The sequence below is a fragment of the Chiloscyllium punctatum genome, unplaced genomic scaffold (assembly GCF_047496795.1).
Source record: "Chiloscyllium punctatum isolate Juve2018m unplaced genomic scaffold, sChiPun1.3 scaffold_428, whole genome shotgun sequence".
Classification (NCBI taxonomy): Eukaryota; Metazoa; Chordata; class Chondrichthyes; order Orectolobiformes; family Hemiscylliidae; genus Chiloscyllium; species Chiloscyllium punctatum.
The window spans coordinates 127,403-143,951 of record NW_027310162.1 but is presented as its reverse complement, the minus strand read 5'-3'; the positions used below and the strand labels follow the sequence as shown (position 1 = coordinate 143,951).

Sequence of the window (16,549 nt, the reverse complement as noted above, 5' to 3'; positions counted from 1 at the left end):
TACTCGCTTTTTTTTCAAAAACACAGGCCCCGCCCAACTGTTGGCTCACATCCGTTACACAATGTGGTCCTCGTCCTCTCCATCTGAATCTCATGGCAAGGTACCTCGAACATGGAGAGGAGCAACTATTCCAAGCACTGAGATCCCAGTAATTGGTACCACCACTCACCCTTATCCATTGGAGAAGCCGATTGGTCCCACACTATGTCCTCATCTGAATCATGCTGCTGGCTGCGTTCCTTCCCCTTATGAAAGCGGTGATGGCTCTCTGATGGCAGAAGGAACGGAATGATTTCTCTTCAATCTCTTCTTTAGTCATTGACTCGTCGAACTTAAGGGAGTACTCAGTGGGAACAGAAATAGAGACTGGAGAGACAATAAATGATTGACATTGTTCTTTGTTATTTTGCATTGCTCACTGAAGGGTTTATAAATTGAACTTGAAGTTAAGGGCTGAGCTAGAATCATTGGGTTAATTATCTGCTCAAAGAGCAGAGTGGGGTTACAATTATTGATTCAACACAACTTTGATATTGAATCAGACATTGTTTAAGTTTCCTTATACACAACCACAGATCCAAGGGAAACACAAGGAAGTTGGATTGAATAGCTTAAGCACATGACTGAATAAAGGAATCTTGAAATAAATCAGTGCAGGACATGTGCCTATTTGACCCACATATCCTTTGGGTAGGGAATGAGTGCTAACGTAGCAAAAGATTTGATTGATTCAAATCATCTAACAGAAGAGACACATTTCCCCGCTTAAGTCAAGAGATCAGTGGAAGGACAAAACATCATTCCTGGTTAAAGAATTCACCTTTCTCACCAGGTAATGAAGGCACACTTGTCTGCGGATCGAGACGGAGACCACTGTTTGAACCACCTCCTCAATAGAGCTATTTCCCTTTTGTGTGGCCAGAGGTTCTGCTTTTCTCCAAGAATGGTAAGGGTGAGCTGCCTTGTTTACTGCTGCTGCTGCTGCTCCTATAGAAATGTCACAGAACAACACAGATGTATAGTTTCAGGACACAAAAACAGGTTTTCAGTATTTGTGATTTACACAGACTTCCCTCCCAACCTAAACCCATCAATATAGTTTTCTTCGATTTCTTGTATTCCAAGCTCCTCCTTGAATTCATCTGTTATTTGCTTCAATTATTCCTGATGAAGTAAGTTCTACATTCAAACCCGTTTTTGGTAAAGACTTTGTCGCCCTCTGCAAATTCCCCATTAGATTTAATAGTGATTACAATTATATCCCCAGATCCATGGATTCTGTCATTCGCAAGCAGAAACATCTTTTCCATGTCTACTTGATCAAACGTAACTGGACCATGTCACTCTTTTTCAATGAGACAACACTGCCGAATCTTACTTGATTAATTCAAACTCAGTTTGGATATAATTCCAGTAACTATTCTTTACCTTCCCAGATCCGAACTGTGTGCAGTGCTCCAAGGGTGACCTGTCCATGGTCCTACACATATCGAACACATTTCCATTCTGTCGCCCCAGAAATAAACCCATGACCTACTTCTCCATCTAACCTCACAAACCGGTGCCATTTGCTGCCAGTGACTCATTCCTATCTCCAGATCCCTCTGCCCTATTTAAGGATATATTTTCAAAGAGGAAGTGGTCTCTTTAGCCTTTTGACCACAGTGTACTACCTCACACATGGGTGGAGGTTAATCTTCCACAGCTTTGACTGCAATATTCCCTTAACCAAATCTTCCCAACAGTAAATCTTCCTAAAAACAAAACTCCAATATATTAATGTACTTACTCTCATCAACTATTTCTTATTTGAAAAGCACTAACTGTCCAGCTCAGTTTTGAACCAACATCCTCTGCCACAGTTATTAAAATGTCACAAGCTGAACTACAACCACTATTTTCATTCATATTCATTGCAGCCCAAGAATCAGAGGTGGTATCATTGAGGGTCTATAAAATGGTCAAGGGATTGACCAAGTAGATGCAGAGAAGATGGTTCAATCTAAAATGAGTTGTCGTAAGTTTACAATAAAAGGAAAGTTGGAGGAAATACTTCTGTCAGAGGATGGTGAATCTTGAGAACTCACTTCCTCAGACCAATGTGGATTTTGGGACATGAAGTAAATTTAAATAAGAGACACACAGGTTTTTAATTAGTAATGGGTTGAAGAGTTAAGGAGAGCTGGCAGGAAACTGGTGTTCACGCCAAGATAAGATTAACCATGTCTGTATCAAATGGCAGAGCAGGTACACGGGACTGGATTAATACTCCTGCTCCTAATTCTGATGCTCTTATGTTCTTATTTCAAAAGGAGGAAGTAAGAGGAATGGACTAATACAAGGTGTTTAATGGGCATGGTATTGGAAAGACTGTGGTGAGAGGCTGTTTGATTTGGTGAGGTGAGGCACAATATCTCTACTGTAGTGTCAGCAGACCAGCTGGGCCCAGCACAGAGTAAAGACCGTGAAGCCTCCTTTGCAGCATCTTTCCCCACCTATCCGTTTCTAGCTTCTACCTTATTCCACCCTCCCTAGCTTTCAGCCTGAAGCTCCTTCACCAAAAACCTTGCAGCCTCTTTCTTCAAACCCACCATCACCGAATCCCCCACCATCAACATTCTGGGGGTTTACTATTGACTAGAAATTGAAGTGGACTTTCCATATAACTACGGTAAGTAAACCACCCTCCAAATCTCTGAAGCCTGTCCACCATCTACAAGAATCAACTCAGGAGTGCAATAGGATATTCACTACTTGGCTAGGTTTGGGTGCAGCTCCAAGAACACTCAAGAAGCTTGACAGTGTCAAGGAAAAGCAGACTGCTTGATTGGCACCACATTCACTCCCTCCTCCACTGATGCCCAGAGCAGCACTATGTACTATCTACACGATACATTACATCAATTCATAACACTTCAATAGCATCTTCCAAACCTATGACCAATACCAAATAAAAGGAAAAGGGAAGCAGTTTCATGGGAACATCACCTCTTGCAGGTTCCCTTCCAAGCCACTACCATCTGGAGTTGAAAATCTTTCAGCAGTCTGAAGTGTCATTGAGCTAAAATTCTGGAATTCCCTCCCAACAGCACTACCAATAGGTCTACAACCCACACGGACTGCAATGATTCAAAAAGGGAGCTCACAACCACCTTCTCAAGGGCATGAGAATGAGGCAATAAATGTTCGCACAGCCAGTGACATCCACATTCCATAAATTCATTAATTCCTTAATGCCTCCTCCTTCCTTCCACAACACCCCACCCATAGACAGCTGCGCTGTGCAAACACAAAGCCTTGAGGAGCATGTGTTTACCCACAAGTAGGCCCAAGCTACATTCAAGCTGTGCTCAGACAGGGGTGGTCCTGAACGAACAATCATCCCCAGTGATTCACACACCGTAGTCAACAATGAAACTATCAGTTGCCAACGTTTTCACAAAGAGATTGGTTGGGACATGGGATGAACGGCCAGAGGAAGTGGTAGATGCAAGTACAATTACAACATTTTAAAGACATTTGGAGAGGTACATGAATAGGAAAGGTTGAGGAATATGAGCCAAATGCAGGCAAACTGCACTGGCATAGTTTGGGAAATTTGGTTGACATGGATGAGTTGGACCGAAGGGTTCATTTCCATGTTGATGACTATGATTCTATTCTTTTCAACCACAGTGGCATTTTGCAATTGTCCGAAACTATGGTGTAATTGAAAAAGTTAATGGAGGCTTTAGACACCAGGTCCACAGTACTCTGTAGGTAAGGTGCTGAGTAGTAGCTGCAATTTAGTGGACATTTAATAAACAACATAATGAAGAAGTATAGAAGGAAATAACAACAGATGGTGGAATCTGTCCTGAAAACAGCAAATGCTGGAGCTGACAGCAGGTCAGAAAGCATCCATGGAGACCAAGCAAGTTAACGATGTGTCTCAATGACTCGATCAGAGATCTGATGAAGAGTCATCTGGACTCAAAATGTTAGCTTGCTCTCTCCAGCAATTTTTTTAAAAAGAAGTTCATGGGATGAGGGTGTCATTGGCTCAGCAGCATTCATTGTTCATCTCTAATTGCCCAATGGGCTGTTAACAGTCAAGCTCATTGCTGTGTGTCTGGAGTCACATGTAGGACAAGCTAGGTAAGGATGGTAGCTTCTTACTTCAAGCACGTTAGTGAACCAGATGGGTTTTCCGTAACCCGACAAAGGATTCATGGTCATGAGATTCTTAATTCCAGATATTCACTGAATTCAAATTCCACCATTTCATGTGACATAATTCGAACCTGGTTCTCCAGAATGTAACCTGGATCTTTGGATAAACAGTCTAGCAGTAATACCACTCAGCCATCGGCTCCCTCCTGTGATCTTCAGTATTTGTTGTTTTCAGTTCTGAAGAAATAGGTTATGCATTAATTTTGAACTCTGTAAAAGCATCCACAGTGAACACAAAAAGCCCATCTCCAGTCATGATGTTTGAGTCTGGATGACTCAGTCAGACTGGCTAATGAAGCGGAGTTACGCATTTTAACATCTGGCAGTTTCTCCGCAGGTCCGTCTGGCGTTGGGCTGCTCTCATTCCTTCTGCGATGAAACAAACAAAGAAATGACATTCGATACTCTCCACTAAGTGTCGAAATTCAATTGCACCGCAACCAAAGTAATTTATTTTCATTCAAAAATGTTTCAGTGAAAGAAATTCCAGCAAGCTCACCACCTCCTGTCTCAGTTTAATGGGAAATGGGATCAATTCTGTAGCGCCTACTGTCCCAGTGGAAAAGGCCACTAGTTTAAGCCCCTGAACAGGTTATCAGCTGATCTGAGTTTTCAATCTTGTTCTTTGACAGATTGCAACATGTTTTGCACAAGGGGGCATGCAGATAGGACAAACTTCAATTATATTCAACACAAGAAAAGGCAATTCCATTTAAATGAGGCAGATTAATTGAGATCAGGCCTCAGGTGAGGATACTAAACAGTCATGTTTGGAATTTCCAGAGACCATCAACATTGTCCATTCAACTACTGAAGTTTGTCTCAGTATTGCTTTCGCAATCAACCTATTTCAATGCATTATGACACCTCTGGAACAGGTGGGACAGTTCCAGGCCTTCTGGCTCAAAGTTGGAGACACTACCACAGCATCACAAGAACACTGTGTTTTAGGCTGAGTAACTGGTGGGTTAATTTGTCCAATTATCTTACTAATCAGAAGATACTGTTACAATCCTAATGCTGGAAAATAAGCAAGGTATTAATGGGAGCAAAGATGTTACAACAGTCTCTCTGACAAGGGACAAAATATCTTCCATCTGTTGTTTTGTTCATCCTTCGATAGTTTGAAATTTTTAAACCTTCTGGTCTACCATCATCTTTGCAGTTTTGTACATCTTTTCTTTCAATTTGATTTCACTCATAATTCCCTCAGCTATGCACCACTGTTCATCGTGCATTTCTTTGACAAGTTAATATATATTGTTGAGAATAATAAAATAACTGAATATATTCTTCTGCTTTAACATTCTAACTATAGTCCCATTCCAGTTGAGGGAACTACTACCTTATCCCCTTGTGACTGCCTTTAAGTTTAGATACTAAATGAAGAACCAAATTCCTCACCCTAAAGCTAGATTCTATCATGCTGCATTGCATCTTACCAAAAGGGTCTTTTACTTTGAGCTCATTATTCAATCATATTATCAGGTCTAAAATAGCTGTTCCCTGATTGGTTCCAGAGCATCTGTTCTGTGAAATTGCACAGAGCAGTCTACCTCAAACTGCTTCAGAAGGTAATGTTAGCTGAGTGTACAATACTATTTTAACTAACAGAGAACCCTCTGAATACCAGGAATCTGTTCGATCCCCAAAATCCCTACGTTGTGGAAACAGGCCCTTCAGCCGAACAAATCCACACCAACCCTCCAAAGAGTATCCCAACCAAACCTATTCCTCAATGTTTACCCCTGATTAATGCACCGAAACTGTGCATCGCTGGACACTATGTCAATTTAGCATGACCAATTCACCTAACCTGCAGTTCTTCGGATTGTGGGTTTGCAGCCCTGGTTCGCAGTTGCTTCATGAAGTCTGAATGTTGTTGCCTCTATTCGTCCAACAGCACTGTCACTGACACAGGAGCTGTTCCCCCAGATCGGTTTGTAGCAGTCAGAGATCCTGCTACAACCTGCACACATGCCAACCCAGTCATCTCAATCAGAAAGAATTAGTACAGCGCAGATTGGAAGACAACTTGGATCACATTGTGCTTTTGAAATCAGAGGCCTCTATTCAACCCATCACAACTGTGCCACCTTTTTAAAATAGCTCTTTGGCTAGATCCCTGCTCTCACAGTAATACAAATAATTTCTTTTTGCAAGTATTCAAATTAATTTTGGAAATTAACATTGAATCAGCTGCCACCTCCTTTCCAGATGATCTCAGATCTTCTTTGAAACAGCAAAACCCAATGAGAACATTAAGGCATCCAATGTTTAAAAAAATCACATGCTCAGTCACTGTAATATGATGAGTTTTGTTTTACATAATTCTTAGCAAAAGGTAATGTGAAGCAAAAAGGAGAACCCGAAGAGAAAGGTGAACCGCCCGTGGGTAACAAAAGCAGTCAAAAGCAGTATCCATAAGGAAAAGAATGACATAGCTGCGGATGACGAAAAACGGAGAAAACTGATCATGTAATTAAATTGACACGAAACAAAAATGAATGGCAAGAGTTGTACAGGTATATAAAAATTGAGTATCTAAACTCAGCATCGAATCCTTGGAGGTTCTGACTGTGGAATTGATAATGGGTACAAGGAAACAACAGATCATTTAAACCTATATTTTACATTGATCTTCATGAAGGAGGATACCGTTATCATCCTAAAGGTAGCAAGTAAGCAAGTTACTCATGGGAAGTAAAATGTTATAACAGTCTTTGTCACAAGGGACAAAGTATTGACCAAATAATAGGACTAAAGGCAGACAGGACCTAGTGGCCTGGATCAAACACTTTTAGGGCAACTGACTGCAGAGATATTCAAGGCATCGATTGGAATATTCCAGAATCAGGGGATACAGGAAGCATCCAGTGGATTGATGCACCTGTTCAAGAAGGGAAGGGAGACAGAAATCGGGAAACTATAGACTAGTTAGTTTAATATCTGCTTTTGTAATACGGCAGAGTCGAATATTAAAGTAATAAATAGCAGGACATTTAGAAAAGCTTATCATTTAACATGGTAGACTGGGTTTTGTGAAAGAGACACTATGACAAATTTGCGACAGTTCATTGTGGAGATAACAAGCAGGGCTGGTAAAGGGCAATCCAATGATGTTCTGTATTTGGATTTTAAAAATGCAAATGATAAGGTGCTACAGAAAAGTTAATTGCACAATTTAGGAGCTCACTGTGTCAGGGGTAAGGTATTTGCATGGAGTGAGGATTGGTTAACCACACTGGCTGTTGCCGAGACCTCACTTGGAGTACTGTATACAATGTTAGCTGCCATATTTAATAAGGGATAAACCAGGATTGGAGACCATTCAAAAAAAGATTCAGCTAGCTGCTTTGAGAACGAAAAGGTTGACCTATCAAGAATAGCTAAACAGGTTAGGTCATTGTTCAATAGAATCTCGACAAACAGATTACTTACAGTGTGTAAACAGGCCCTTTGGCCCAACAAGTCCACACCGATCCGCCGAAGCACAACCCACCCAGACCCATTCCCCTACATTTACCCCTTCAGCTAACACTAGAGGCAATTTAGCATTGCCAATTCACCTAACCTGCAGTTTGTTTTGGATTGTGGGAGGATACCAGAGCACCCAGAGGAAACCCACGCAGACAACGTGCAAACACCACACAGAGAGTCACCTGAGGCAGGAATTAAACCCGGGTCTCTGGCAGTGTGAGACATCAGTGCTAACCACTCTGCCACCCACATAATATAAGAGGTGATCTTATGGAAACAAGATGCTGAAGAGCTTGACAGGGTAGATGTTGACTAGATCTTCTAGCACCAATGAAGTCTTAAACCAGTGGACATTACATAAGCGAACATTCGTTTTGTAAAAAATGTGAAGAATTTTTTTCTGTCAGTGAATGGCTAGAATTTTCTAGCCCAAACAATTGTGAAAGTTAAATGTGGTAGGGGAATGGATCTGGTTGGGTTACTCTTTAGAGGGTCAGTGTGGCTTGTTGGGCCGAAGGGCCTGTTTCCACACAGTAGGGAATTTATGATTCTATCTCAAATTATTCTAAAAGAGGGCAGATAGATTTTTGAAATATTGAGCAGTTGAGGGCTGTGCGGATCAAACATAAAAGAGGTGTTGAGATCTGGGTTGGCCCAGCCATGATCTGATAGAATGGGGGAAAAAGCTGGAGGAGATGAATGCCCTCCTCCTGCTCCAATTCCTTGAGGCTCCATTTCATGTTTTTATGTTTCCAAAGAAGAGTGTGATACAATGTGCTAAAGATCTCAGATGTTGTGAAAATGGTGTGTTTATGTACTGGTTCCGATGGCATTGATTCATCAATCACACCTATACAGTCATGAGTAGGAAGGCAATTCCCTCCATGAATAAAGGAAATCTACTGCAGAGCTCACACAAAGGAATCCTTCCTCTCAGAAAACTCTTCGATCACATGACCCAACATATCGGCAAAAGCAGGACGCACTACGCATGCTCTAGCCAACAAAGGGACCCCGGGTGATTGATGTCAGCTCCGGACCAATGAAAGGACAGTGGGCGGATCTGGAAGACCCGTCGGAAGGTTGGTCCTCCAACCAATCAAAGTGAACTAGGGGCAGAACTAGACTGAATCACGTGATCACCCTCGCGCAGCGGAGAGTCGCTGTGTTGGATGCTCTGGAAGTTATGGAGCGAAAGGATACGGTAAGGAAAGAAATAAATAAACAGAGGGAAACGGGAGAAAAACTGTGTTGCTATGAGCGGAGAGGTTTTACAAACATGTTGTGTACGTCGGAAAACACAAATTTGAACGTCCCAGTCCCGTGTTTGGAGTAAACGGGGAATTGCCTCAGCGCGGCTGTAGGCCTGAGTGAGCGCCGCCATCTTTATTCGGGGCAACGAGTCACTGGACACGTGCGCGGCCGCCATCTTTGTAGCGGGCAAGGTGCAGCCAGGCGCATGTGCAGCCTTTCTCTGGAACAGAGTCATTGGGCAGAATTTGTCCAGAGCACATTCAAACTCAGAGTAGTGGATGTTCATTTCTGGATTTGTTTCGTCATTCATTTAAATGACTTGCTGTCGTAACTGAGTTTGCAGGTCATTCAAAATTGGAGGTATTGTGCATAGTAAAGAAGGTTACCTCCGGTTACAGTGAGATATTGATCAGATACGGATTAATTGAGATAAATGTGAGGTGCTGCATTTTGGAAAAGCAAGTGAGTGCAGGACCTATACACTAGGGGACAGTGAAGACTGCAGATGCTGGAGATCAGAGCTGAAAAATGTGTTGCTGGAAAATCACAGCAGGTCAAGCAGCATCAGGGGCTCATGTCCAAAACGTCGATTCTCCTGATCTTTAGATGCTGCCTGACCTGCTGTGCTTTTCTAGCAACACGTTTTTCGGCCCAGGACTTATACACTGAATGGCAAGGCCCTGGAGACGCTTGCGGAACAAAGAAACCTTGGACCGCAGATTCATAGTCCTTGCAAGTCAAGTTGCAAGTAGATAGGATGATGAAGAAGGTGTTCAGTGTATTTTCCTTTTATTGGTTAGAGCATTGAGTATAGGATGTGGGAGGTCATGTTGCTGTACAGGACATTCGTTAGGCCACTTTTGGAATATTGTGTGCAATTCTGGCCTGCCTCCTTTCAGAAGGGTGAAATTTGAAAGGTTTCATAAAAGACTTACAAGGATGTTGTTAGGTTTGGAGGATTTGAGCTACAGGATGAGGCATATAAGGCTGGGGCTGTTTTCCCTGGAGTGCCATAGACTGAGCAGTGATGTTATGGAGGTTTATACAATCATGATGAGTATGAACAGAGTAAATGAACAAGATGTTTTCCCTTGAGTAGTGGGGTCCAAAAGTAGAGGACATTGCATTAGGGTGAACGGGGCAAAAATTCAAAGGGGCCTAAAGGAAAACTCTTTCATGCAGTGGGTTGAATGAGCTGCCAGAGGAAGTGGTGGAGGCTAGTACAATTAAAACTTGTTGAAGGCATCTAAATAGACACATGATATGATTAGGTAGTGTTGACAGGGACATGGGCCAAGTGCTGGCAAATGGGAATAGATTAGGTTCGGATACCTGGTTGGCATGGATGAGTTAAACCGAAGGGTCTGTGTCAGTGCTATACGTCTGTATGACTGTGGGATCATAATAGCTTATACAGGTCTGCTTCATCTCTGGGCTCCCTTATGAGCACTTTGTCAATATCTAGCTTGCTCAGTATCGAACTATGGGTGTACGTTTGGTCTGTTTAGTATTTTACGATTACTTTTAAAGACATTTTTGTAAGTTAATTTTTCTCTGCCGCCCAGCTCCTGACCATGTGCTGCTTATTAATTTTTTTTCTGGAAAATCTTTGACAGTCAAGAATTCCTTTTTCCAATAAGCAAGTGTATTTTCCTTACATTTCTGACTATCAAATTCTGCATCATTTTCATTCCCTGTAATCTGTTTTGCACTCCCTGAAACATCAATTGTGTTTCTCCTTCCACAGAAACCAGTGATTAATGTCAGAGCCCTGTTGCCTGTGGAGAGGATGATGTTTGACTTTCTTGTACAGCTGCAGTTTGTGTGGTGAAGGTACTCCCTCAATATGATTAGGTAAGAGACATTACAGAGTATTCATTACCACAACAGTGATGATTTGAAGGTAATGTCCAAATCAAGAACAGTTTGTAGTTTTATCATCATGCTTATCATTTCACAAAAATATTATTGGGAACTTTAGACATAAGGTCAGAGACTGATGATATCAGGTCAGGTGACCAAAAGCATTGCCAAATAAGCAGGCTTTGAGGAATGTCTTAAAAGGGGAAAGCAGACCTGTGAATTTCAGAAAATGTTGCTTTGGCAACTGTAAAAGCAGCCATACAGGTAAAGTAATGAATTAACAGATCATTGGGAGTCTCGAACAGAATGGGTTGTCGAGGTCTTCAAGGATGTGTGATGCGCCGAGCTAGGGATGATCACAACCAGGAATTAAATCAAGAGTGAAAATTTTAAATTGAGGGATATGGGCCGGATGCTGACAGGTGAGACTAGATTGGGTTGGAATATCTGGTCAGCATGGATGGGTTGGATTGAAGGGTCTGTTTCCATGCTGTACATCTCTGTGGCTCTATGTTGTTGATTATGATTAGGAGCCTTTTGATGGATCAACAAGTTTTGGTACGAGGGAGTACTTGGGCAGCAGAGATTTAGTTTTTCTTAAGATTACAGGGAGATTGAATGTGGGAAGCTGACCAGGAGTGTGTTTGGATACTGAAGTCTGGAGATAACACAAGGTGAATGAGAATTTATGAGCTGAGACAAGGGGAGAATCAGCTAGAATTAGTGATCTTGTAGTGGGACTGGGCTGTCACCCTCACCTCACCTCACCTCTGGGATTCAGCTGGTTGTCAGGTTGTGAATCAGGGCGGTAACACAATCGGGTGCTGAGTGGCCCTGGTGGAGCCTAAAATGAGTGTCACTCAGCTGGCTGTTGCTGAGCAGCTGCTGCTTGGTAGCCCTGTTGATGACTACTTCCATCACTTTACTGCTGATCGGGTGTAGACTGATAGAGGGAAATTGCCTGGGTTGGATTGCACTGTGTTTTTGTGTTGAACATTCCTGGGCAATGTTCCACATTACTGGTAAATGCCAGTGCTGGAGCGGTACTTGGCTTGGTGGGTGGCAAGTTCTGGAGCACAAACCAGTATTATTGCCAGAATATTGGTAGGGCCCGTAGCCTTTGCCCTACTTAACCATTTCTTGATGTTATTCAAACTGAATCAAACTGGCTTAATAGTCACATCTGTGATGTTAGAAACCACTGGTTAAGATGGATCATCCACTTTGCACTTCTGGCTGAAGATTGCTGCAAATGCTGTCATCTTATCTGGTGCATGGATGTGAGGCCCCTCCATCAGTAAAGGTGGGGATATCTGTGATGCATCCTTCAGTGAGTTTTTTAAATTGTCCATCACCGTTCACAACTGGGTGTGGCAGAACTGCAGAGCTCCAATCTGTTCCATTGGATGTATGATCACTTAGCTCTGTTGCTTGCTGCTGATGCTGTTTGACATGAAATAGCTTCAAGAAATGGTTTAATTAGAATCCAAAGAGATTAAATAAATATATCACAGACAAAAGATGAACTGGACCAGAGAATAGGACCCCTTAAATATTAACGAGGCTGTCTATGGAACCACCGGGGGGTGGGAAAGATATGCAAATATTTCACGTCCTTTTTACTGGAGAAAGATATGGAAGCTCGAGAGTTTGGAGAAATAAACAGAGAACTTGAAAAGTATCCATGTTACAGTGGAGGTGTTACTGGATGTCTTGAATCGCATCAAGGTGGATAAAGCCCTGGGACCTGATCAGATGTATCCCGGAACTTTCTGGAAATCAAGGGAAGTGATTGTTGGCCTCTCCTGAGGTATTGTATCATTGATAGTGACAGGTGAGGTGCCATTATTTTAAAAAGGTGGTAAGGAGAGGCCATGGAACAAGAAAACAGTGAGCCTGAAGTCAGTGGCAGGCAAGTTGTTGGAAGGGATTCTGAGGGACAGGATATCCATCTATTTGGAAAAGTAAGGAATAATCATTGACTGTTGTCAATGTGGAGCTGAAAATGTGTTGCTGGAAAAGCGCAGCAGGTCAGGCAGCATCCAAAGAACAGGAGAATCGACGTTTCGGTCATCAGCCCTTCTCAAAACGTCGATTCTCCTGTTCCTTGGATGCTGCCTGACCTGCTGCGCTTTTCCAGCAACATATTTTCAGCTCTGATCTCCAGCATCTGCAGTCCTCACTTTCTCCTGTTATCAATGTGGCTTTGTACGTGCACAATCGTGTCTCACTAACTTGACTGAATGTTTCGAAGTGACAAAGAAAATTGATTAAGCCAGGCGGTGAACATTGTTTATATGGACATTCAACAAGGTTCCACAAAGCTGACTGGTTAGCAAGGTTACATAACATGGAATGAAGGGTGAACAAGCCATTTGGATACAAAACTGCCTTGATGGTAGGAGACAGAGGGTGATGATGGAGGTTTGCTTTGTGGACTGGAGGACTGTGAGCAGCAGTGTGCTACAAGGATCGATTATTGGGTCCTTAAATAAATGACTTGGATGTGAATATGATGTATGGTTAGTAGCTTTACACAAGACACCAAAATTGGAGGTGTAGTGGACAGCGAAGAAGGTTAGTTCAGAATAGAACAGGATCTTGATCAGATGGGCCAGTGGAGCAAGGAATGGCAGACGGAGTTCAATTTAGATAAATGTTAGCTGTTGGATTATGGAAAGGCAAATCAGGGCAGGACTTATACACTTACTGGTAAGGTCCTGGGGAGTGTTGCTGAGCAAAGAGACCTTGGAGTGCAGGTTCATAGTTCCTTGAAAGTAGAGTCACAGGTAGGTACGGGAGTGAATGCAGCGTTTGTTATGCTCTCCGTCATGATGTGGCTGTACAGGACATTGATTGACTGCAACTCCCACAATCCCTGAGGCAGGAACCACAGGTGTGTGGGGAAACCCGGCACTGTACATATACAGAATGTGGGCGGGTTTTGGAGCACATGTTTTGGGGTAATTAGAGGAAAGTACTGTGATTGGCAAGAGGAGGAACGTATCTGCTTATAGTATTGATCATTTCGGGGGGTCAAAGTGTCACTACACACACGTGGGACCACTCTCCACCCTCAATTCATTGTAATGCTGGGAATAAACTAATGGGAAACAAGGAAGAATCTGACCCATTCTCCCAGACTGAAGGTTCCTGTTTTGTCCAGGATCTGCCATCTCACTTTCTGTTTCCTTTTGTTTCATTCTGCTGTTACATTATTGACTTGCAGCAACTGAAGGGAAAGCAAGTAAACCCAGAAAGGGTACAGAGTCTAACCAGGGCCGGGAAGTGGTGGAATAGATCTGTTTATCAGTAACTCCATGAGAATGAGGAGGGTGTACATTAGGTGCAGCAGAGTCAGAATGGTGGGAGAGAGTAAGTGGGCTGGAGGGTTACAGTTTTGGTGGAAGAAAGGTGTAAACGATATTCCAGAGAAACTAGAATTGTCTGTTCTGAATTTCTAATCTGTGCATATTCCTTTATACAGCGTGCTAGATGGTGAAGATTTGCAGACTGAAATCTCAAAATCATGTGCAGATTGTGATTAAGTTAAACAGCATTCGAAGAACCAAAGATGGAGATTCACTGGGCCAAAATCCTGCAACACTCCCCCTCACAGCATTGTCGGTCTATCTGCGACAAATGGACTGTGAATGGTACAAGACAGCAGCTCACGACCATCTTCTCAATTGTACCTAGTGATGGGGAATAAATGCTGACTGAGCCAGTGATGCCCATATCCTGGAAATGGGTTCTGTCTTTATTTGCTGAAACCCGGTTGATGTTACTGCAGGATGATGAGGGACGCTAAGTGTGTCCTCAAGGAAGAGCACCATCACATTACCCCTGCCTACACCCACGCAATAACACAGCAACATCACTGATACAAAAGGCAGTGAAGTGCAAGGAGGACTGAAATATAGTTCTTCAAGGTAAAGTCATCAAAGCGGATTGGAACAGAGCAGGAACAGGTGACTGAGCTGGATGGTCAGCTGCTTCCCATTAATGGTGGAGCCAGATTCAAAGGCCGAATGGCCTTCTCCTGCTGCTATCTCCCAGGTATATATATATTATATATAGCCATGGAGCCCGGGTTGGAAGAAGTAGTCAGGGCAGGGATTCAGCAGCAGATTGCACTTCCACCTCAGTTTTCAGTGAGGGATGGTTTGATGGATTTTATTTAACATTTGTCTTTAATACAAGGTTTGTGAATTTGTTTTTTTTTTTGTAAAGTACAAGTTTATTCCACAATAAATAAAACTTAAAGAATCGAAACTATCTGCATATAACAGTTTTTAAAATTTCAAATGCCCTTTAAATAAAATCCTGTCTACTCCCGGACGCCATCACTTTTCAGTTACTCAAACTCCAGGGAAATATTCCTTCCCTCTCTGAACCTTTGGTTTGATTTAACTACTTTCAGTTCTCATTCTGCGAGCTGTGAAGCATTTTTCTCCCATTTCTCCTACCCAGAAGTGTTATCTCACACAGCTGAGCAACCTTCCCACCATCAACATCATTATTCCATTATTTTGCGTTTTGTTAACGTATAATCGCCAGCAGTAGCACACCAGTGTCATCAGTTGAATATTTCCAAACAAAGCCCATTATGGGCAAAGCAAACCATTACAAGTGACAGAGTGGGAAGGGACTAAATCAAAGTAGAGTTGGGGGTGAGGGGGTGGCGGTGGCGGCGGTGCCCACCTCTATCTAATGGCATAGAGAGCATTGATACACACCACATGCTCCTCCTCCAAGGAGACCCTGAGAATATTCTTTATCCTCAATCATAGAATATAATCCCTACGGTGTGGAAGGAGAGCATTGGTCCATCAAATCCCACCAACCATCTGAAGAAAATCCCGCCCAGAGCACTCCATCCCTGTAACAATGTATTTCCCATGGCTGATCCACGTAGCCTGCAAATTCTGAATACTGTGGACAATTTATGACAACTGATCCACCTAACCTGTATATCTTTGAATTGTGGGAGAAAACCAGCGCACATGGAGGGGACCCACACTATTATGGGGAGAATGTGGATACCCCACATAGGCCTTTGACCAAGGCTGGACTGCAACCTTTTACCTGGTGCTGTCAGACAGCAGTGCTATGATCACAATTTAAATCAATACAGATGAACCCTGCTCCTTGTCACATTGTTGTTTATGGTGACCTATTGCCCAGAGAGGCATCCTGAGGTTCAGAAAGTGGCAATATAAATTCAGTCAACTCCAGCCCAGTTAAGGTGGTTAACAACAACATCAATACTCCAACAGTGTCATCATGTACAAGTTCCACTCCTGACTCTGATGGACAGTAACTGCAGAATGAGAGTCCTGCAGTGATGTGTGAACTCTACCCCGCACGGAGCAGGGGGATGATCACTTCCCTGTCTGCACTCACTGGGCTCTTAGTCGTGTTGCGTCTCAGCAAATCCCTTGTCACACAGAGAGGGAAACAGCTCCTACCCAGTGTGAACCCGCTGGTGTCTCAGGGAGTCAGGATGAATCACTGAATCCCCTCTCACACTCTGACCATTTGAATGGCCTCTCCCCTGTGTGGGCTCACTGGGGTCTCAGGGAGTCAGGATGAATCACTGAATCCCCTCTCCCACACTGACCATCTGAATGGCCTCTCCCCTGTGTGGGCTCACTGGGGTCTCAGCAGGTGGTGCATTTGAGTGAATCTCTCCCCACATTGGGAGCAAGTGAATGGTCATTCTCCACAGTGAGCTCGC

At 43.0% G+C, this 16,549-nt stretch overlaps 1 long non-coding RNA gene across 1 annotated transcript; it reads left to right on the top strand.

Moving 5' to 3' along the window:
- The first annotated feature begins 8,813 nt into the window (after positions 1 to 8,813).
- Positions 8,814 to 14,557, top strand: LOC140472735 (uncharacterized). Its single transcript, XR_011957821.1, has 3 exons — positions 8,814 to 8,896; positions 10,694 to 10,800; positions 14,297 to 14,557. It is a non-coding gene; the product is annotated as an uncharacterized lncRNA (long non-coding RNA).
- Positions 14,558 to 16,549: the final 1,992 nt, after the last annotated feature.